The 24,131-nt window shown below is 41.1% G+C and overlaps 1 protein-coding gene across 2 annotated transcripts in view; it reads right to left on the minus strand.

The window, feature by feature from the left end:
• Nucleotides 1–24,131, minus strand: part of OSBPL6 (oxysterol binding protein like 6) — a 180,748-nt gene that overhangs the window by 145,356 nt on the left and 11,261 nt on the right. For both annotated transcript variants that reach the window (XM_075180551.1, XM_075180552.1), the window contains exon 2: nt 6,783–6,917. The gene's annotated coding sequence lies outside the window, so the exon portion shown is untranslated. The remainder of the gene's footprint in view (nt 1–6,782; nt 6,918–24,131) is intronic.

Below are 24,131 nucleotides of genomic sequence, written 5' to 3' on the forward strand. Positions count from 1 at the left end.
GACAGGCACTGGAAATATGACCGCTAAGAATAGAAGTATAAAGGAGGATAAAAAGGGAAAACTTAGCTCTAATGAAACTTCCATTACACCTTCCTAACAGGGTAGTGAAATCTGTGGATATTATTTATGATGTGTAGAAATGATAAATGTTACACTGGAAGTAACCATGGGGCATATTTATTATTAAGAGCTGCTTCATGGCAAGAAGCAGGATTGTTTTAACACTGCTTATCAAAGCGATAAAAAATACCTTATTTCTGCAATTTATCAAAAAAAATATTGCTGAGGCCGGTTCAAACGGGGCTTCATTGCATGCCTCTCAAGTGTCCAGATTTCAGCGGGACAGTCCCGATTTTCGGGCTCTGTCCTGCAAGATGTACTGTTGGGGGAAGGAAGATTTGTAATGGGCAGCCTAGCGCTGCAGCCCACAGGAGGTGTGACCATGCGCTCGGTGGACCGTGGCCACGCCCCCTGTCCAGCTGCCAGGGACCGACCTGTTGAGGTCTGCGGAGGGGATGAACACGTATTAATACTTCCATCCTAAATTTTGCTAAAGAGCCTTGAAATCAGAATTACAGAAGAATTACAGCAGTACATGTAGGCTATCCCATGTTTTGACAGACCCAGGGAACCTTACAGCCAATGGGGGCCAACGCTGACAATACCATTGCTTTTGCCTGGGGTAAACCCTTGATATCCCCAGCCGAAAACACCCAATTTCACCGGAGTTAGGGCTTATTATTATATTTATAAAATACCACAGTGCCAGACAGTGGGGAAAACAGGACTTACAAGGTAGACAGAAAAAATCCAGACATGAAAAGGGTAGGGAGCTCCAGCTCATGAGACAGCTTACATTCCAAGTGGAAGAAACTAGAGAGGTGTGTGGCTTAGAGTGGAGATTTGGATAGTTGTGAGGGCACATTAGTGTGGGTAGTAAAGGTGGGAGTATGGAAAGCTTTAATAAAAAGATAGATTGTCAGAAAGCATTTACAGACTTGAAGGCTGTAGGAGAGCCTAATCGGGTATAGGAGGGACTTCCATAAGTGGGTAGTGGCAAGGGAGAAATCTTGTAGATGGGAGTGAATTTTGGTAGCATCTTAGGTTAGAAAAAGGCGCATTCCAGCTACTGTTTCTAAGTTAGAGGTGACAGAACTGGGAGAGAGACCAGTGGCGATCGCCCCCCCTAGCAGGGGATTGCTGCCAGCGGCTGCAGGTCCGTTCGGCAGTGATAATGTGCTGCCCGGCTACTCTGTGTTTTAAACACAATCAGAGCAGCGGGACAGCACATTATCACTGCCGAACGGACCTGCACATACAGTGCAGCCGCCGGCAGCCTTAGAAGTTAGAAATAGGGTGGGGCCTAAATCCCCCCCCCCTATGTCGCCCGGGGTAGAAAAAAATTCTAGATCCGCCCCTGAGAGAGACTGGATATGAGGAATAAATCAAACAGCGGAATGAAGTGTGACACCAAGTCATTTAAAGTGGGGGCTCTAAGGATGGAAAATTATGAGCTTTGTTTTGGACATATTGAACTTTAGGTAGCATTGGGAAATCCACATGGAGATAGCAGAGAGAGTTGTTTACACAAGATAGTCCAGAGAAGGAGAGGTAAGGGGAGGAGGGGTACATGTTGGTGTCGTCAGATGGTACTAATGGGGAGGCCAAGATGGATAAGCTAGAGAATTAGCGGCAGAAGACAAGGTAAAAGGAGTGTCCATTGCTTTTCACCCTTTAATAAATACAACTGTAAATACTGCTCCTTATAACTAGCCTCTGCATCCCCAGATTTCTCTGCTTACTCAACTACGTTAGGTGAACTTAGTTTGATCCTATTGAAAAATAAATAAAAAAAAAACAAAACAAAAAAGCACAAAAAAATTCATGCATAGTTAAAAAGAAAAAAAAATGACAGGTCCATTCAACTTTTACTAAATTCTGATCACAGTGATCCAGAGAAAACACAAAATCTCACAAAATCAGTTTCATGTGGGCCAGGTGGCTTTCTGTATTAATCTTATTGAGGCGTTACTGTACATCCACACTCCTGGGTCCACTCCCCACCTATCTTCCTTCCCCTTACTGGCTCCCAAGCGTTCTGTATTCACTCATACTTCTCTGCCTGGTCTACCTGTCCTCAGCCGCGGTGTCAATTCAACTGCACTTTTATCCGTTTATGTACTTCCCTGTATGCCGTGTTCAGTTTTCTCCTATGCACTCTGAACGGTGCTGTGGACCCTTTGTGTCACCACAAAAATAGAAGATAATAATAACAACACATTCTGTGTTAGACAAGTACAATTTAATGGTGTGCATAAGCTATTGCCTAACAAACTATTTCCTGCCATTTTTTCCTCCTTACAGACAAACATATTTTAAAAAGAACAGCTTTCACTTTATCTTCCACGATTATTATTTCTACTTTATCAGTAAGTAGCCAAATACGTTGTCATTTTCTTGCCGTTTATGTACTTGAAAATCATTTTAGGATTAGACTTGCAATCACTTTCAGATTCAGTCTTTCCTAACCCAATTTCCTTTTCACATATTTTGCTACATCTCTGGAATTCCCATAATGGATTTACAGTCCCTTCTAGTTTTAACAATTTAAATTCTTTTTTCCCTTTTCCCATCCAAAACTTTGTTATATAACCACATTGGTTGCCTTTTATATCTAGAGATTTCAAATATTGTTTAAAATCTCTCATTTGATGTTTTTATTTAATAATATGCTTTACCAGTGTACAAGCTTAAATACTTCTCTGAACTGATTAACATTTGCCCCTTTATAATTCATCCCCTCCACCGCTCCCTCCCTTGTCAGCAGGAAGGGGAGGGGGATGTCATTCTCACTGCTATGGCTTCTCCATTTCAGCGTCAGGCTTTGAGTGTAGCGCTGTGCCCTGATCATTCATGCCGTGTACCCCCCAAAGCCAGACAGAGCCCTGGTTGGAATCGAACCCGTGACTCCAGCAATGCCAACCACTTTGCCACCCTGCTGCCTGATATCATCATCAGCAGCTATTTATATAGCGCCACTAATTCCGCAGTGCTGTACAGAGAACTCATTCACATCAGTCCCTGCACCATTGGAGCTTACAATCTAAATACCGCAACATACACACACACACAGACACAGACACACACACACACAGACCAATAGAGACTAAGGGCAATTTAATAGCAGCCAATTAACCTACCAGTATGTTTTTGGAGTGCGGGAGGAAACCGGAGCACCCCGAGGAAACCTACGCAAACACGGGGAGAACATACAAACTCCACGCAGATAAGGCCATGGTATATATTTATATACACATATACAAGAGAGTGCAACTAGTGCACTATACGAGATATCCCTATGTGGAGACTTTGTAAGGTTGAGTAAAGACGCTTATCTGGTATTAAAACTTTAGAAGTTGGTATCTTCATTAAAGATCTTCTGTTATGTAAAAGGTTCATGGTAAAATTAGCATATCCTACGGTCTTCTTTGGCCATACATGGGACAAATTTGCCTCCAACTTAACCACACAGGTGGGTTCCTGTGCAGTGGCGAGCCCTCGCCTAAGGGGTGATCTGGTCCTGGTTATGAAACGCGTATGGTACAGTAGCAAACTGATGTGACACATTCAACCTATCATTCTTATAACACACACTTACAATAAAATGAAAATATGCAGTAGGTGTTAGAGCTAGAGAATACTGTAATTAAAAATTAAAAGCTTTAATTGTAGGCTTTGGAAATATGATGCTATTTTAATTATCCCTTTTTAATATACTACAAAATTATAGTGACTGCAGCAAAACACCGGCCATAAATTACCTCCTGCTTTTGAAAAATGCCATGTAATGAGTGACTTGCATAGTCCATATGTCTATCACATCTCTGTACACAATGTACTTAGCATAGCATAAAATAAACCAACATCCCTTGATCACACAACACTAGAAATCTCATGGACACCTGAAAGAAAATCCCTACCAAGAATAATAAAAAAAAAATTATTCATGTTGAGTAACTCCCACACATTTCTGACACAGGCACTCAAACGCGTTTCTTTAGTAAGACGAGTACTAAAGCCACTCCAAACAATGCTCAAGAATCTATGATGTATTCAGGTTTTCCAACTGCCATTCCTTACAGCCCTTAACAACTTGCTAAGTACTCCAAATATGAAAGTAAAACTTAAACTAACAGAAAAATATAATTGGTTCTGTAAGGAAAAACATAATAAACCTGTTATCTGCAAAGGGCTATACGGACTGTCATTATATACTAAAATGCTTAATGGTTGTCCAAGGTCATTCAGTCGCCTATTAAAACACTAACAACCAATGATGTGCTTTTCAGGTTTCTTCAGATATACTGTAGACCTTGTATCATCACAATACAGAGACAGAACAAGCTGGATTTTTTTCCCAAATAATGGTTATTTTGTTCAATCAGATATAACCTCTTTCAAGCATGTTTCAGTTACTCTGGTCCTTTAATAGATAATTTAATTCTGCCAACAGGATTTTACAGGAACAAAAAACCATTTAGGGCAATTGTTGTGCGTTACATGGTGTAATAGAAAAGTGTGCGTCACTCTCTGGGATGTCTATATGTAGCCTCCCAGATCACAATAGGATACGATTGTCCAGGCATCTGTCCCTGGAGAAATTAAAAAAATTTCATATCTTAGTGGATGGTGGCACCTCATCAAATGGAAACAGTACCCATCTAATCGGGTACCACCATTCTGCAATGATGTCCCACTCTCTCTTCCAGGTTTTCTAGATAGCAGTACATGAGCTAAAGTACTCTACGGACTAAATAAAATCATAAATAAAGCTAAAATGACTACCATTGCACAGTCATTATGTCATTGAAAGGTTCTATATAGATATGTGAAAGTAAATGTATTTAATGCTAGTACATTTATAAACTTGGTACTGAAATTATAGTGTTATTTACGATTTGCCTGCTTTTCACCTTACTTTTCACCCTGAACCGCCATTATGGATTATCTTCTGGTAGAACACACCATTGTTCTACCTTGTATATTTTGTGAACCTTTTCCAAAATTTCATTATGTTTGTCAAATACCATCATTAAAACCATAAACACACATGTTGGCTTGCAAAAAAGAACTACTAACATTCCCTCATACATACATTCATACCTTGACAGTACATGAGATTATTATTATTATGAATTTTTATTTATAGGGCGCAACTAGGTGTCCGTAGCGCCGTACAGGGACAAACAAAATTACAATACGAGGTGAGACAGCACAGTACAGTAAACAATAAGCACAGTAACTCAGTGAGCTCAAAGCACAGCTAGGGGTGGGGGGGGAGAGGGGAGGGGAAGGTCCGCATACGACGGAGCCCAAGAGGGAGGGCACGGATGACAGGGAAACCCCCAGAGGGGAGAGGAGGGAGCGAGAGGGGACAGGGGGAAGAGGGTCCTCGAGGAGGAGGGCTAGATAGCTGGAGAGCAGTGTTAAAAGTGGTGAAGACAGGAGGAGAGATGACCCTGCTCAAAGGAGCGTACAACCTAAGGGGTGAGGTAGACAGACAGAGAGACACGGGGGAGAGAGGGAGAGAAGGAGGAACGGAGGATAAGGATAAGGGAAGGGAAATGAAGGGGGAAGAGGCAGAAGAAAAGGTAGGAAGTAAGGTGGGAGACTGGAAGGCTTTAAGAAAAAAAAGGTGGATTTATAAAGCCTGTTTGAAACTGGACAGATTAGGGGAAGTTCTGATGGAGGGAGGGAGCTTGTTTCAGTGGAGGGGGGCAGCACGGGCGAAGTCTTGGATACGCGCATGGGAGGAGGTGATCAAGGGGGGGGGGGGAAGAGAGGCGACGGTCATTGGCAGATCGGAGGGGGCAGGATGGAGCATGAATAGAGAGGAGGGTGGAGATGTAGGGTGCAGTGGAGTTGGCGAGGGCCTTTTATGTAAGAGTGAGGAGCTTGAAGAGGATTCTGTAGGGGAAGGGGAGCCAGTGAAGGGATTGGTAGAGGGGGGACACAGACGAGGAGCGCCGAGGAAGGAAGATAAGCTTAGCGGCTGCGTTAAGTACAGATCGAAGGGGAGCGAGATGAGATTGGGGGAGGCCAGTGAGGAGGAGGTTACAGTAGTCCAAGCGGGAGATGTTGGCTAAAACACTAACGCAAATAGAGCTTTGATTTTATTTTAGACTCTGAAAAGGAAGCTCTGGCAAATTGCCTGTATTCATACAATGAGCATACCTCTCAACTGTCAGAATTTAGGCTGGACAGCCTCGACTGGAGGGGACTATCCTGCATTGGAGGACTTTAGGCCCAATTCAGTGACAGCTGGGAGGTATGCCCCAATATGTCCTACTGTGTGCTTTCCTTTACCGGCCGCAGGTGTGCAAGGCATGTTTTTTTAGGGGCATGGAAGGGGGCTGAGGGCAGCCCAGCACTTCCGAAATGCAGGGTATGCCCCCAGGGAGGTGTGGCATGTCCTTGGGGAGGGCACGCAACACCCTCTCAATGTAACGTGGACATGCACCTTTTAGCGGGACCACCCCACTTCTCACTGCTGCTGCTTTGCGATGCCACACGCGCACTCATCCACTTATTGTTACTTTAGCTGTTAAAGACAATGAACCAATTTATTTACGTTAATGCACCACAAATGCCTAGCACAATACAAACATTATAAAAAATAAAAAAAAATGTAAAATGCTATATTTTGTACATAAAATGTAAAATACAATTAATAATTCATTAATAAGTACAAGCTGTAGGGGACGTTGTCCCAGGTTGCTCACCTTTTCCTGCCGTTTATCCCTGTGGACAGTAAAGAGTTAAACCCATTTCTTTTCTTCTATGTAGGTAGAACGAAGAAAGGAAATCCTTTATCTAATGCCGCACGTAATCTGTGATGGAGTGCTTCAATTTGAAATCTGAAAGTCAAAATAAATCAAGATATTAAGTGCTAATGTTTTATCAACGACAAATAGCTTTTCTGAAGAAAAAGGAATTGCATTGCCATTACAGACATCATGGCATATTTGTTCTAAATCAAAATAATTATCAGCGGAAAAATGTACAGTACATTGCATACAGAGAAGAGAATACTCCACTTCAAAAAAAAAATACATTAGTGACAAACTCAGCTTAATTAGGGATTGATACTTAGCAATTCTTGATGGTTTTGTTTTCATCTTCCAAGTTGATGCTGAGTTAGTACAATATTTACTCTGCTTATAGCTGAAAAGCAATAAAGCAATTCATATAATTTTGAAACCGCTGGTATTAAGGGTTAAATCCAGGCATCGCGCAGCGGGGGGGGGGGGGGGGGGGGCATGTTGTAAGATAATTAATACTGGTTAAAGTGCATCATCATATATTATTTTCTGGTATGTGTCTGTACTTTTATTGTTATGTAATCAATGTTTAAAATATAAAATCTCAAGTTTCTGCATATACATCCATTTTCACTGTGCAAAATCCATCAGCCCAAAGCTGATGGACATGAGGTCTCATGCTAAGATTTTAAAGGGACAAATTTTGCACCTTCCAGGTGCACTTCAGAGAAATGCACCTCAAACAATGTAAAAAAAATAAAATCTTCTAAAACACATGAAAGTGTCAAATGTAGAACAAAAGGCAGTTCCGATGTCCCCTCGCTCTCGTGAATAAAGTGTTGGGCTTCGAGGAGGTTTACTTTGGCACAGTGCAACCTAGATGCACTTCTAGGTAAAGAGCTGGCTTTTGTTTACAGAACAGTAAAATGTGAAGGGGTCATTTATGATAGTAAAGAATGTCCAAGTCATTTACTAATCCTTTCACAATGTTGTGCACCTATATTTTGCAGCTCTTTCAACGTACTTAGGGGCATATTTATGAAGTTGTGCTAGCACAATTGTACTGTATTTCCGTAACTCCAACGCAAGTTGGAGTGTGCCGCATATTTATGAAAGGTGCATCGCAGCAGATATCGTGGACATCTGCTGCTTTGCATTCTGCTTCGTCTTTGGGAGCAGTCACCATTCAATAGTATGGTGACTGCTCACTCTCGCAATCTAACAAGTTCCGAAAAATAGTTTTTTCCGGAAACTTTTCAGCTTGAAGCTGGCGTACATTAACATAATTGAAAAATGTCAGTGCTGTCAGCTCTGCTCTGAAGAGCAGAGCTATACAGTGCATGTGTGGAGGGATCATGTGATCCCTCCCTGTCACTCACCGCTCTGTCTCTGCAACTATAGTTGCAGAGACAGAGTGAAGAGGTATGTGCGCATGTCCAGTTCTTCAAACTGCCCATGCGCAATTGCAGTAAGAAGAGAAACGAAGAGGACAAGGAGGAGATCCGGAGACAGCGCATTCCGAAGAGGCGGGGTAAGTATTTTTTCTTTTATCACAGAAACAGAAGTTTATCGGAACTGTTGTTTCTGTGTTGGGTTCTACATAAATTTGATTTGGGGAATATAGAGTTGAGCTCTTTGTGATCGCAATGCGCGAGCTAGAAGTTTCCCCGTTTTATCCCCCCACTGATAAAACTTGTTCCGGCATTTGCGGAGGTCAAATTTAACTTTGTCGGACATTAATTGTTTCAAGGCCTTCCTAATGTCTGCCAGTTCCGTCATAACTCTACATAAATTTGAGAAATAGTTCAATCCTTATCAATGCGATAAGGATTGAAAACTGTTTTTCACTTTTTTCACTTAATGCAAACATTGATAAATGTGCCCATTAAAAAGCTATCAGGTCAAGCTCGAAATGGTAGTAAAATCTACTACATTATGTTTTAAGACAAGTTTTGGTGGGAACTGGCACAGGAGGTGACAACAGTAAACAATAATTGATCCCTAGGTCCCCTACTAGGGGGCTAGATGCTAGTTATTTTCTTTGAAACGGTTTAGCTGAACCCTAAATTACCAGCTGGAGAACCATGCTGTACACAAATGCTAGTCATATTTTATATTTTTTATATGGCTTCGCTCATGCACATTGCTATTCCCAGCACTGAAGAAAAGAGTAGTGAAGTACAAGAGGAGTTGGAGACACCCAGCTCTGACCTGCAATAAATTAAAAGTGATTAACATAGGAGAGCTGTTGCTGGGCAGAGCCGTGTCTCACCAGAAGCACTTGCTAAGCTAGGTACACACTACGGAAAATTTCTCCTGGTGCGTTACCTTTAACAATTTTACCAACAACTGAAATTATAATCATGCTGAATCATGTGTACACCCTATACAGGACCTATACGATTTTCCGTCAGATCTGTGATTCTTGGCTGTCATTAACATCGTCCATTAGTCTAGATGTTATATAAACAGTGACTTGCAGTAAGTTAGGTGTGCCATAGAGGAAGTGTTCAGCCCAAATTAACAATTAGTTATTAGCATAGTGCATATTTTACTTTGGAAACCTTGGGTGGGCAAAATGTGATGGTAGGAGATTTTTTTTTTTGATTTTTTTTTTTAGAAGTATATAACTTTCCCCACTGTAACTGGATATAGGTCCACTTTAACACATTAAATAATTCAAGGGTTTTCCTTGTGCAATTCATTATTTGGCAATGCTTTTTTATTTAGATTACAGCCTTCCAATAAATCTGGAGTAAGGGAGGCAATTACGTAGACCATGCACGGGAGGAAAGTGCAATTTACATGCCAGTTTGCGTAGAGAAAATCAGCGCCCATCCCAACAAAAAGAGCGCATGCATATATACACCTGCAGAGTTGCGCACATCTGACACTTGTGCCTCCTTACTACTGGAGAGGAGAAGGAGGGAGGGAAGGAGCGGTCTATCATAGGCAGAGCACAGTAAGGGTGTGTTCATGCAAATGCACTGAGGCATTCGATCCCAAAATGAAGAGGAAGTTTCAACTCTCTTCTCATCTTCCTACTCTACCTCCAGTCCCCTTGATCCCATTCCCTCACAAATTGGGAGGTTCTTGTCTCATGTGCTCATTCCACCTCTAACTAAAATCTGTAATCTCTCTCTCTCTACTGGTATCTTTCCATCACTATTCAAGCACGCAGGGATTACTCCTATTCTGAAAAAAACAAAATTCTGACCCAAACTCTCTCTCAAACTACAGCCCCATCTCCCAGCTCCCATGCCCCTCCAAGCTTCGAGAGAATTGCCTACACTCCCCTCACACACTTTCTTACAGCAAACAACCTATTGGATCCTCTTCAATCAGGTTTTCGCTCTCAACACTCCACAGAGACTGCGCTGACCAAGGTTGTCAATGATTGGATCACAACAAAAACTAAAGGACATTACCCTCTTCGAATTCTCTTGGATCTCTCTGCTGCATTTGCCACTGTTGACCACTCTCCCATACAAATGCTACAATCCCTAGGTCTTGAAGGCACTGTCCTATCCTAGTTCTCATCTTACCTAATTGCTCTTTCAGTGTTAATTTCTCTCAAACAAACTCCACTCCACGTCCTTTATCAGTTGGAGTGCCACAAGGCTCAGTCCTAGGTCCTCTGCTGGTCTCTATCTTCACCACTTCTCTTGGAAAACTAATAAGCTCCTTTGGATTTCAGTATCATCCCTATGCAGATGATACACAAATGTATCTATCTTCTCCTGATCTCTCACATCTGTGTTGTCTCGCGTTACTGACCGTCTTTCTGCCATTTCATCCTGGATGTCCTCTCGCCAACTCAAACTCAATCTTTCAAAATCAGAAATAATAATATTCCCACCCAAAAACAGACGTTACCTACCTTACATTTCTATTTCTGTTACCAGGACCATAAATCCCACCCCGTAAGCTCGCGGCCTAGGTGTAATCCTTGACTCACCTATTCTTTGTTCCCCACATCGACTCTTTATCTAAAACATGTTACATACATCTAAAAAAACATATCCAGAATACGCACATATCTGACACAAGACACTGAAAAAACTAATTCATGCACTCATTTCCCCATTTCCCACATTGGCTATTGCAATTCCCTCCTTACTGGTCTTCCCAAGATTAGGCTCAAACCTCTACAATCTATTTTGCACGCAGTGGCTAGATTGATTTTCCTTGCAAATTGTTTTTCCTCTGTTGAGCCACTATCATTCTCTACAGTGGTTGCCTGTATTTCAACGAATCCAATATAAAATTCTTCTACTAACATAAAAGGCCATCAACAAAATTACACGACATACATCTCCTCACTTGTCTCAAAATATCTCCTAACTAGACACCTCAATCTGCACAAGATTTGCGTCTCTCTTCCACTCATCATTTCCTCCCATTCCCGGTTACAGGACTTTTTTTGGGCTGCACCCACTTTGTGGAATTCCCTCCCTCGCACAGTAAGACTTTCCTCTTGTCTTCAAACCTTCAAGTGTTCTCCGAAAACCCACCTCCTCAGACAAGGTTATAGTCTAACTTTACCAGCCTCTTAATATCCCTAGGTGTCCCTATTACCAGGGGCGGACCCAGACATTTGCCCTACCCGGGGCGATTTTAGGGGGGGGGGGGATTTAGGCCCCGCCCCCTTTCTGTGTTCTAAGGCTGCCGGCGGCTGCACAGTATTGTGTTTAAAACACAATCAGAGCAGCCGGGCAGCATACTGTCACTGCTGAACGGACCTGCACGGTGTGCAGCTGTCGGCAGCAAGCCCCTGGTAGGGGGGGGCAATCGCCCCGATCGCCCCCCCCCCCCGGATCCGCCACTGCCTATTACCACCCTCTACACAGCTAACACAAGACAACAACCCTCTGACCAACATTGCTGTGTGACTGATCACACAGCCCACTCAATACTTTTTACCTTTGCATTCTAGCTTATAAATATGCATCAAACTTCCATTGTCCCATAGATTGTAAGCTTGCGAGCAGGGCCCTCTTACCTCTATGTCTGTATGTATTACCCAGTATTGTTTTATTACTGTTTGTTACTAATTGTAAAGCACTACAGAATTTGCTGGTGCTATATATGTGCGTTCTCTATTGATTGTGCATATTTTATAGAAGTTTCGGGGCGTATTTTAAAAATACAATTTTTGCTACTTTCATTCATACACGAGAAGGAATATTACATCTGTTGTATTATATCAAGCCTAAGAGTGGATATTTTTTTAAGCTATCCAAAACAAGTGTTAACAAACCTCAGCATTTATACACAATTTTTATGGGCTGCAGATTTTTTTTATTGTAAATAACGCACAATCTGCATAAGGCTCACAGGGTGTATCTAGGGCTCTAAGTGGATACAATTGAGTACGCTCATTTAGAAGCAGCCACATACCCATGTAAAAATAAATAAATAGAGAAACACAGAGAGGAGACGCATGATAAAGACAATCCCGATGCCCTCTGTGATGATTTAAACAAAGAATTGAGGCTGAAATCATTAGTATTTTAGGAGAAAAAAGAAATTTAATTAAGGGTTCGATCCTAAAACGATGAGTACGCTGAACATGGCAATTTTACTCTTTAAGAAATAATTAAATAGTGCCAGCGCACAACAGCAAGCACTTAACTCATAATTATTAATGAGCACAGAAGAGAATACAGGCAATACTCATTGGCAATCATCGTTTGATAAAGGGGGTAAACATGAAACATTGCCTGTATCTGCGCTGCCACCTTTAAAGCACGTGGGGATGATTTCACGGGAAAGCTTTTAGGGACTGAGTAAAATACATATCAAAATCTAGGTCCCAACTTTTATAATTATATACACACACACACGAGACAGTGGTTAGAGATTATTGGTAAAGGAAGCAGCTATTATTGATATGATCTGCAAGCAAGTTACCCATACTTGACCACTCTGCGGGAATGTCCATGAGACTCTCGAATTCCGGGTAGGTCTCCTGGACTCCCGGGAGAGCAGGCAATTCTCCCGCATGCTGCCCACTTCCTAGTGAAGTGGGCAGAGATGGGAGGCTCAATGCCGCAATTAGTTTTGGCCCCACCCCCACGACAATATGTTGATTTCAGAGCAGGGGGCAGGGCCAAAATGTTGCGAATGGCCGCTCCTCGCCCCCATCCTCCCTCCCTCCACACCCCCCACCCCACATCCAGGATCTCAAAAATTTAAAGTTGGCAAGTATGAAGTTACCTCACTGATAGCAGCTATTCAAGACTTTATAAAGAACACATTACGTAGAAGCTTTCAAATACTGTCTTAACTTATACTTTTACTGCTCCAAGCAAGAGTGAATGTTTAATGCATCGTACAGTATGCAGAGAAGGTCAGGAGGAACACTAAGCAATTATGATACTGACACACGTACAGCAATAATTATATTGTACCAAATAACCCACTAAGTACAGGAAGGGATCTGCATTGCTTCAAATATGAAGCGTCCATACACTTATAAGTTCTAACAATCTGAATGTGTTTTAGAATAAGTTATATTAATTACATGCAGTATTAAAATATAGTTAAGCCATGCTTCAGGAAGTACACAGTGAAGTGAAAGTAAAACTAGTTGCCATTAATAAATACACAATCCTAATCATCTGCTGACCATCAGGTCATATAGGTTATTAATATTTAATTACTGAATCTGAGACTGAAAAATCAAAGTGGCATTATGCAACAATCAAAAATGAAAAAGTGGTGGTGGTACACTTGATGCGCACTACAAAACGCGTTGTGTTTGAACCGCTTGGTCCGTTCAGAACCTGCAGAGGCACACCGTGCAAAAGTGTAAACGTCACATCAAACTCCAATCTCAGACTTTTGTAGCACCAGCATCTCTTCAATAAAATAAAATTATGTTTTTCTCCTAAAATCCTTGATTGAGGCAATTTTTGCTTTTCTCTCCTTAATGACTCAGGCCCGATGTCTGCCTCGCCATTGTGTGTGCAAACAGTGATAGTGTTCCTCACGGTGATGGAAAATGAATATGAACCCACATAGAGGGCTTGATTAAAAGTTGGACATAACTCATGTATAAAATGCTACATTGTTTCACTGTGCAATAAAACAATGTGGAATGTAATACATATACAGTATAGTGCTCACTGTACATTTTACTACATGTGCATTCATTTATAGGAAATTCACTCATCCTATGAGGAGTTGGGAAATACTTTAAAAAAAAAAAAAAAATTAATGGAAATGTGTGATCCTCTAATATCAGGAATATTGTTTATTTATTTATTTTTAAATCATCTTTATTAATTTATTATGTCCACTTAATAGAAAAGCATGGCACTTTGGGCTAACGGGGGATGAGCCTCCAGGTGTGGAACAAGGTGAATTCCACGTTGATCAGAAATGCAGCCGCTCTGCAGTTTCCTGTAAACTGGATGATTAAATCCCTAGACCTTCAATATGTTTCACGAGTGTCCCTACTTTCTTTATCAGGAAAAATATAATTGTCTTGTGCCTAGCATCAAGGAAAGACCCACTGATTAAATTAAAGCCCCTGTTGCACCAAGAGCAGTAGTGAGGCATCCAGAGCCCATCCTGCTGGTAAAAATCGAGAGGACAAATACATTTCTTACACCAGGTTCAGTTCCTGATAGGGAGAGTCACATCTGGTGTACCGTGTGTAGTCATTGCTGGGTCTAGTGTGTGTTGAGGTTTGTCGGATGGTTAATGGTGGAATTGTAAATGGGGCTCACTTCAGAACAAGGTGCCAAATTCGCCTTAGGTGCCAAAATAGCTTGACCTTTAAAAATGTGCAAAGGTATATGAGATGTGCAATACAAGATAGAGACAATAAAATATGTGGAAGGGACAGTTAACTATAGGACATGCAATTGTGAGGATTCACAACAGTAGCTCCAGATGACAGCTATTAGATAACTATTCACAATGACAGCTACCAACACCTTTTCTCAATTACTGTAATCAGCACTTTGCAATCAGCCCTTCAGTGAAAAGGTCAAGTCAATCAGAACAATTCATCTCACCTGTTTGTAGTCTTTATAAAGTTCCTCAGTTCTACCAAAGCTTTGCAGGAGCAAAGTTTTATTTTGGATCTCTCAGCAGGTGCTTTGAAGAAGATGTGTTTTGTTGGACTGTACATCATTATTCTACCTTCTCCAATTCTTTGAGCTCTGCTTTGTCCCCCACTATTCTTTATTTTTCCTATCCATTGACTTCGGCTTCGTACCTTCTACAATCCTTTGACTTCCACTTGTACCTTACTACTAAGGACTAAGCGGCTTGGCCGATAGTAGTATCTCTGATAGCTTCCACCGCCAAGTGGTTCTTTCCTGGTAGCTGCCAGCACTGTGTTATCATTTAGATTTTTGTTTTTAGAGGATGGCTTAAGAATTATCTTATGGGTCCCAGTTTTTATTAATCAACAAAAACTACAGATAATATAACCAGTAAAGTTACTGGGGCCAGTGCAAAGAGTTAATGTCTTATCGACATGAAATTCTCATTATGTCATCTTGTTTTATTCCTGGAAATGGATTCTAGATATCTTGGGTTTAAGAAGTAGTGGAAGTAATTGAGCTCTTTCCAATACTAAACAGGAAATAACCCTACAGATAACACTGAAGACATTTTCCATTTAAAGTAAAGACCTAAAACACATAGTGGAAAAAGTTAGTGTTTAACTTTTTAAACAGCCATACACCATGCTGCATTAAACAACAGAGTTATAAACTAAGTTGGATTAAACACTTAATGTCATCGGTACGATCTGCACCATAATCTTACTGTATCTGTTCGATACGCATTTTACACAACTATTTTGTATCACTGGGGACCCTGCTTCTTCCAGTATGCAACTGTCAGTCTGCGGCTTTCTTTTTACCCCCATTCCCCTACTAAAAACCATGACACTGTCCCTGTCACATGTAGCCCTATCTTCAATAACAAGCTCACTCATCTCCTGCTGCTGTGTATTAAGTATCTTAAAGCTGTATTACCATCTAAAGTGGACAATATATCCACTTGCCATTTTAATATATCTGCAAAGGGACTCCCTCCCTTTGCAGAATGTGACGACCAATCAGAAGCCGCAGTCTCTGGGACTGTAGCTTCTGATTGGTCCTCTTGCTCACCCTCTTTCCACACCACTAGACCAGTTTTCAGCTGGGGCTGCGCGATGAACAGAGCCCTATGACAACCTTCTGCATAAATTGGTGAGAGGGAGGCGCTAACTAGCGCTAGGTGGTAATGCAGCTTTATATAATAAGACTTGGACACAGCCCTAAAGCTCTGTTAAGTGTTGGGGAAAAGGTCAGTGGGCATTGATATAGCATTCATTATAGCTATTTAACAGCCACTCAAACTGCAGTGACTGAAGAAAAGGTTCAACGTAGCCTAGACATATAAGCAACTGTGTGTACGAGCCCTTCCAAGTTAGTTAACATATTAAAAGTACATTATTTTTTTTTAATATTATCCTTCCCAAAAGACCATGCCTGTTGACCACATAAAACACCTAACTTTAAAATGCATTAAAACATTAATAAAGAAAATTAAGACTCTGAAATTAATATCAAATATGTTAAAATGCACCAGTTCTCCAGGGACTGCCCTGTATAAACTTAACATTACTAGTGACAGTAATGGTTCTATCCATTGTATAGAGCAAAGCTCTTTGCTACTGCCAGCAGTAACCTCACTGCCAAGGAATGCATGGGGAATCCTGTTTAACAAAGATTGTCTCAGTACGTGTACCCCCGCAATCACCTTCTCAGGGTGGCAATAGCAAGAGGATATTGACAGAAAAAATGCTTTATTTAAAAAGATATAAAGCATTTTTTCTAATCATAATAGGAACTTAATCCTTTTTAATTAATCGGCAAGCCGGGTCAAGCATGCAAAAATTCACCCAGGACCGGCTCACTCCTCTTACTGCTGCCAGCCAATATCACTCAGTTGTTCTAGCGATATTTTCTTTTAAATTATGGTGTTTTCTATACCTGCAATAAACGGCTTCATTGCGGTTTGCTAAAAAATAAAAAAAATAAAAAAATAGGTCTATTACGAGTCTATCCCAAAAGAATGAATAAGATTTGATCAAGAGTGCTAAAGTCTAAACAAATATGTAATTAGTTTCTACTGGTACAAATTGCACTATGAGTGGGTTTCTTAGATTATTAGCATTTGGGGAAGCAAGACCAGGAGGTATATTTACTGAACTGTGGGTTTGAAAAAGTGGAGATGTTCCCTATAGCAACCAATCAGATTCTAGCTGTAATTTTGTAGAATGTACTAAATAAATGATTACTAGAATATGATTGGTTGCTATAGGCAACATCTCCACTTTTTCAAACTCGCAGTTTAGTAAATATACCCCCAGAACTCGGTTAGGAATGAATGTCTTTATAACACCGGTTTAATACACAACCCAAAATTGGTGTTAGTGAGGGTGGAATTAATATATCTGAATGTATTTGTGTGCAGAGGATATACCCATACCTGAGGTTCTGGTCTCTTCTCACAGTCCAAAAGCACACTGGAGTGCACGGGTAACCCTATTTAACAAGAATCGCGGCTGTACAAACACCTCTCAGGATGGCCATAGCAGAAGAAAGTCAATTAAAAAATGCTTAATTATTTAAATAAAGAGAGGATTACTGTTCCATCTGGCCTACACTGCTGTGACAGGGTCGAGGAAATGCTGATCCCTGGAAGGTACAAGTAGTACCTGTCCTTGCATCTGTATATGCCTACCTAGAGTGGGCTGATACCTGGACTGGACCACTGCCACATCAGACAGTAGGGGGCCCAGTTTAATTAGCCGCAAGGTTCCGTTGTAGCATCATGTTCCTGCATGATGTTTCAGTGATGATCTTAGATTTTTTCTTGTCTGCACCCCTAAAATGAGAAATATTATCACCATAATTGCCGTATTTGTGCCCATAAACATAACAAGCAAGGCTACTATGGAATCTTACAGCTAATCGGATCAGCCCCTAGGACTGTGAGCAATTTGGAACTCCAATCTGCACAAACGCATCCAGATGGCCCCGTTACTGGTAAATCTCTCTCAGTTTGCCGTATGTACAGCCCCTGATGTCTTAACAGTAATAATATAATGTTTTATTATTTAAGGTTTCAATCTGTGATTATATTTTTTGTTTGTACTGCATAAATAATAAACAACTTTAATAAAAGGTCCATGGATACTGCCCAAAAAATATGTAGGCGCTAAATTTTCTCCAGAGGATTCATTTTCAAACATATAACTCTTCACAGATAGAACCAAAAACTAAAAATATATTATTTTTATTAGGTTTTGGGGTCCATCTGTGCAGGGTTATATGTGGTTTGAAAATGAATCCTCTGGAGGAAAGATTGTTTGTGGATTAAGAATATATCACTTAAATGCAAGACTAGTATTGTTTTTATTCTTCTCGGAAGATTGCAGGGTCATATTGGTCAAGCAGCAACTAATTAAAAAGACGAGACCCCCCCCCCCCCTCCCACACTCTTTAAAACAAGGGGACTCTATTCCTAGGACATCTGGGGCAGAGATAGACTTTCTTTCCAGTTTGCATTACTAGAACATCCAATAGGGAGCCCTCCGGTAAGGTAAGCCTAGTATAAATGGCTCATCTGCCCTGTTTCAGTTCTGCATACACCGGCTTTAAAAGTTCTACAACATGAATAGCCTTAGGCCAGTAATATGTCAATTCAATGTGGGTCATTTACAAACCGAAAAAAAAAGCAGAGGCGTAGCGTGCTGTATGGTCCTCCTGGGGTACAGACTTGGACACACCATGCAGACATTTGCAGGCTTATAAATCAGTGATAGGAATGCATATGCCAGCAAAAGTAACTATTAGGAAAACCCTTTTAATTGACATTTTTCTGTTTTTGTCCTAAAATTTTGGACTTTGGAGCCTCCTTTATAAATCACTCAAGTTAAAAAAAAATTGTGATGGGACCAGAGGCGGAACGAACGAGCTGTGGGCAGGGAGGTGGGAAACCTGGGCCCCGACCCTCTGAATCTATCATGCAGCAGGCCCCATTATCTCCAGGGGCTCCGATGCCTGGAACCTGCTGTACCAATAGTAGTTCCGCCACTGGAAGGGGCATCAGGATGGTGTTACTACAGATTTCACAAGTCTTAATTTTATATTTAGGTTATGTTTGCATATAAATGTGCTTCACCTTATATCTTTTCTTAGTTAAAGTCCTGCAATAAGGAAAGTATTAAAGAAAGGAAATGAGGGTTTGGAAGTAGATATCCCCCTTTAAGAATGTGGTGAAATAAACATAAAAATCCAGCAAGATATAAGTGTTAGTCCGTCATAAAAGCAATAAAGGAAGCGGTTAAGTCTTTAAGCAAAGTAGCAATTCTACAACACTTTACAGCTAACGCGGCTCTCACTTTAATTTACCAGCTTAATGCGGCTCTCGGTGTTACTGCAGTTCAACAATCCTGTTATATACTGTAGCATATTGTACTATAGTGTAACAGGAACATTTATCATGAGAAACACGTACACTATGTATTAGGGTCAAGTGCATCCAATGTGAGTTCCACAGACATAATTGATTTAAAGCTGCTTCCTGGAAAATGTGATTTTTTTTTTTCTTTTTCTTAAAAAGATAAGAGAAAGTGTCTTAAGTATACAGAGCAGTAGGTCGTACATTACCTTTTTAATGGTGTATGGATAGAGAAATATTAGGTTAGTCATGTTTACAGAAAGAGAAAGAAGCGGCTATGTGCCTCCTGTAAGGTACCACAAAATAGGTAACAGGATGTACAGCCAAGAGAAAATACATGATCAGAGAGAGAGAGGTCAAAAAAAATGCAGCAGCGATCTGTAAAAAGGAATATTTTAGCAAGTAAATCCCGCTGCAACAGCACACAGCTCATTAGGATAAATAGTATATACCATGTTTGAGATAAAAAAAATATCCATATAGGGCCCAAGTCATTAGGGGAGCAAGGCAAAAAAAGGAGTAAGTTTGCTCCTGGACAAACCATGTTACAATGCAAGGGGTGCAAATTAGTTTATTATTTTGCCCATAATGAAAATAATGGCTGTATTTTCATGTAGCACACAAATGACAGCTTTATTTTTACACTGAAATTTAAAGTTGATCTAGGACATGCCCTACCCAAACTATAAATCTGTCTCCATGTTTTAAACTTACCTCCACCTCCAATGCAATATGGTTTTGCCAAGATACAAATTTGCTCCTTTTTTTCTTGCTTTGCTCACCTTAACGAATCAGGTCCATATTCTTTAACATTCTCTTACTCATCTACACTTTGATAGATATCCATCATATATATCTACATACACACTCACAAACATATATATACACACAACTAAATGATAAAAAATATTGATTGAGCTGCCCGTTTCCTCATTTTTCCCCCAATGTCTCTCTTCCACCTTAGAGACTTGCCATTTTGTTTGATTTATTGGCATTTGTAATGCATTGTATATTTTTGAAGCACAACACACATTTTATTACAGATCTATATTTTTTAATCACTTTGTATATTTAATCCGATCTCTTTTTGTTCAAGCTGAACCGTGCATCATATGCTAGCTCTAGACTTTTTTATGTTGTTATCTTAAATTTTATTAGTTTTGTTTGTTTCTGTTGTAAACTAATTTTGTGTACCCTCATTGGTTATAATGTTTTGTGTTAATGAATGTGAATGATAATTGTAAACAATGTAAAGATGTCATGTAAATTATTGCACCTGCTTCTTGATAATGATTTAAATTGCCAGTGGTGGGGAAGCATTTTTTTTGCCTATGGGCTGAAAGGCTAAAGGACTGGTATCACCTCCTATATAAAGATCCCATAATGTATAGACATCTATTCACCTCCTATATAAAGATCCCATAATGTATGGACATCTATTCAACACCTTAGGAAGTAGTCAGCGCTATAGTAAAATGCAAGGAGAGAATATGGTAGATGTGCTGGCAGTCTGCCAGCTATAATCTAGTCAAGCCCAGGTGTTCCAGTGGTACATACATATATCATGTGATTATTTATTTTATAATGCTAACAACATATTATTAGCAATGCGACAAATGTAATGGATATTCTTAACGTATGTAATTAGTACCTACACAATTCATAGTTGTGTGGTTTGAAATGTATTAATGTCTTGCCCCCAGTTCACATTGTGCCGCACACACTATTGCCCCCAGTTCACATTGTGCCGCACACACTATTGCCCCCAGTTCACATTGTGCCGCACACACTATTGCCCCCAGTTCACATTGTGCCGCACACACTATCGCCCCCAGTTCACATTGTGCCGCACGCACTATCGCCCCCAGTTCACATTGTGCCGCACGCACTATCGCCCCCAGTTCACATTGTGCCGCACACACTATCGCCCCCAGTTCACATTGTGCCGCACACACTATTGCCCCCAGTTCACATTGTGCCGCACACACTATTGCCCCCAGTTCACATTGTGCCGCACACACTATTGCCCCCAGTTCACATTGTGCCGCACACACTATCGCCCCCAGTTCACATTGTGCCGCACGCACTATTGCCCCCAGTTCACATTGTGCCGCACACACTATTGCCCCCAGTTCACATTGTGCCGCACACACTATCGCCCCCAGTTCACATTGTGCCGCACACACTATCGCCCCCAGTTCACATTGTGCCGCACACACTATTGCCCCCAGTTCACATTGTGCCGCACACACTATCGCCCCCAGTTCACATTGTGCCGCACACACTATTGCCCCCAGTTCACATTGTGCCGCACACACTATCGCCCCCAGTTCACATTGTGCCGCACACACTATTGCCCCCAGTTCACATTGTGCCGCACACACTATCGCCCCCAGTTCACATTGTGCCGCACACACTATCGCCCCCAGTTCACATTGTGCCGCACACACTATCGCCCCCAGTTCACATTGTGCCGCACACACTATTGCCCCCAGTTCACATTGTGCCGCACACACGATTGCCCCCAGTTCACATTGTGCCGCACACACGATTGCCCCCAGTTCACTTTCAAATACACGTAGGCAGCTGTGTGTGCAACTCACCTCTGGACAGCACACACATCTACTGTTCTGCAACAGCACCCGCAGCGGATCCATTTCGTCCTTCTTCAGATTTACTGCAAGCAACTCTTGTGTGCCATGTAAAACTTCGCTGCATGCCATGTCTGGCACCGCTGTCGGGGATTGCCAACCCCACTTTAGACTGAATACCGAATACCTTGTGGGTTATTGTTATGCAGAAACAGGCCACCATCTGTAGGGAGTTTGTCTGTTGGCGTGGGTTTCCTTCAGGTTTTCCATTTTCCTCCCACATTCCAAACACATACTGATAGGTTAATTGGCTGTAAACCCCAATGTGTGTCTGGAGCTTGCAATCTAAATTCCAAAACACAGGTAATGGGACGGGGACTGATGTGAGCGATTCAACTTCTCTGGAAAGCTGCCAGTAATATGGTGGCGTCATACAAATAATAATGATATTAAAGTGAGGCCCCCATCAGATCGGAACAGTTTATGGCACCTCTGCCGTCACCTGTTACTGAAACAAGATACGGAGTATTTTCCCATTGTCAATCACTGCCATTGTGATTATCCCCTTACATTTCTTTAACATAGAAAGTTTTTGAACTATATAAATTTATTTTGTTTTAATACATTGTTGATCTATTACATCAGTGGTTCCCAAACTGTGTAGCATTGCTCTCTGGGGTGCTGTGGTGATCTCATAGGGATGCCGTGGCCAGGGCCTATGTTAAGCAAGGCGGGGGACTAGTTGGTAATTATTAAGGCTTAGGGGTGCTTTGAAAATTATTATGGAGCCTCGAACTGAGGAAACTTAAGATACACTGTATTACACCATTACAGGCTGTATGACTATCTTGGAATTACATAAATTACCTATTAAGAAATTCACACTTTTGTGAGAAGCCCCATGCATCTCACCTGGCAATTGGGGAGTGGTATCCCCCAATTATTTCACACAATGGAATTGGTGGATGATAGAGAGCACCAGATTGTTTGCCTTTCTCTTTTTGGGTTTGTGGTACCACATTACAGAAGACATATTTGCAGGTACAGTAATCCACTGTAAGAATACTAAGTGGTTTTACATAGATCATGTGATGTACAACGAACATAATGTGCTTTTTAAAAATGCACTAAATTTGGGCACGTCTGTATTCACATACAAACGGATCTGAAGAAACGTTTCTTGTCTCTTGTTGGATGCAGGTATGTTCTACTTGCCATATTGAGACAAACGCAACACACTGCACATACATATGTGCAATATAAAGACCAAGGGCTAGATCTACTAAGCTGCAGGTTTGAAAAAGTGGGGATGTTGCCTATAGCAACCAATCAGATTCTAGCTATCATTTTGTAGAAGGTACTAAATAAATGAAAGCGAGAATCTGATTGGTTGTTATAGGCAACATCCCCACTTTTTTAAACCCGCAGCTTAGTAAATCTAGCCCAAAGACTTAACATTTAAATGCACAATGTCCTTTATATGTTGTAACGGTCCTCTCTGACCAGAGGACTGGGCACTTCTGGGCTAGCAAGTGCTTTTATAGAGGTATGGGAGGTCTCAGCAGGGGGATCTCCACCTTAATGGGAAGGCTGAGGGTGGGAGACAGGCGAGATCTTGTTTAGACGAGTTAGTAAAGCTGACATTGTATAAAACTATCCCTGAATAGAATGTGCCTGACCTTACCAACTCCCTCGGGAGGTTTCTAGACTCACAGATTGCACAGCGCTTTCCTGCCATCGCCTATTTTCTGGTCTAAACGCACTGTCAGATATTTGAATTCCTACTCTACTACTTACCACCAAGGTCATGAATTAATTACAAGTAACCAGCACTGTCCTTGGCTCGCAGGTTGTTTTTCTTTCAATGACAAAATAATTACAAAAAGGTTGGTTTTAGCATGAAATCCATTCTTTTATTCATGTAGTACATCTTTAAAATATAGATGAGGACAAGAAATTATATTATAGAATTTACATTGCTTTGTAGCTGGTACCCCTATAACTATAGGTGTAGCTCGGCTTTGAAGCCATTGTATTTCTTGAATGAAAACTGCAGGTTAGGCCTGGCTGCACTGTATACTGATACAAATAGGGCTGGGTTATATTCCATCATAGTTCTTGGAAATGTCAGTTTTCATAAATGTCACCAAGTGAAATCAGAACAATTTCTTAACTAATTCGCCCATTCAGGGGTTGATTATACATGCCAACTTTTTGTTTCAAGGCGGAGGTCAGATGGCAA

The sequence above is a fragment of the Mixophyes fleayi genome, chromosome 7, assembly GCF_038048845.1.
Source record: "Mixophyes fleayi isolate aMixFle1 chromosome 7, aMixFle1.hap1, whole genome shotgun sequence".
Lineage (NCBI taxonomy): Eukaryota > Metazoa > Chordata > Amphibia > Anura > Limnodynastidae > Mixophyes > Mixophyes fleayi.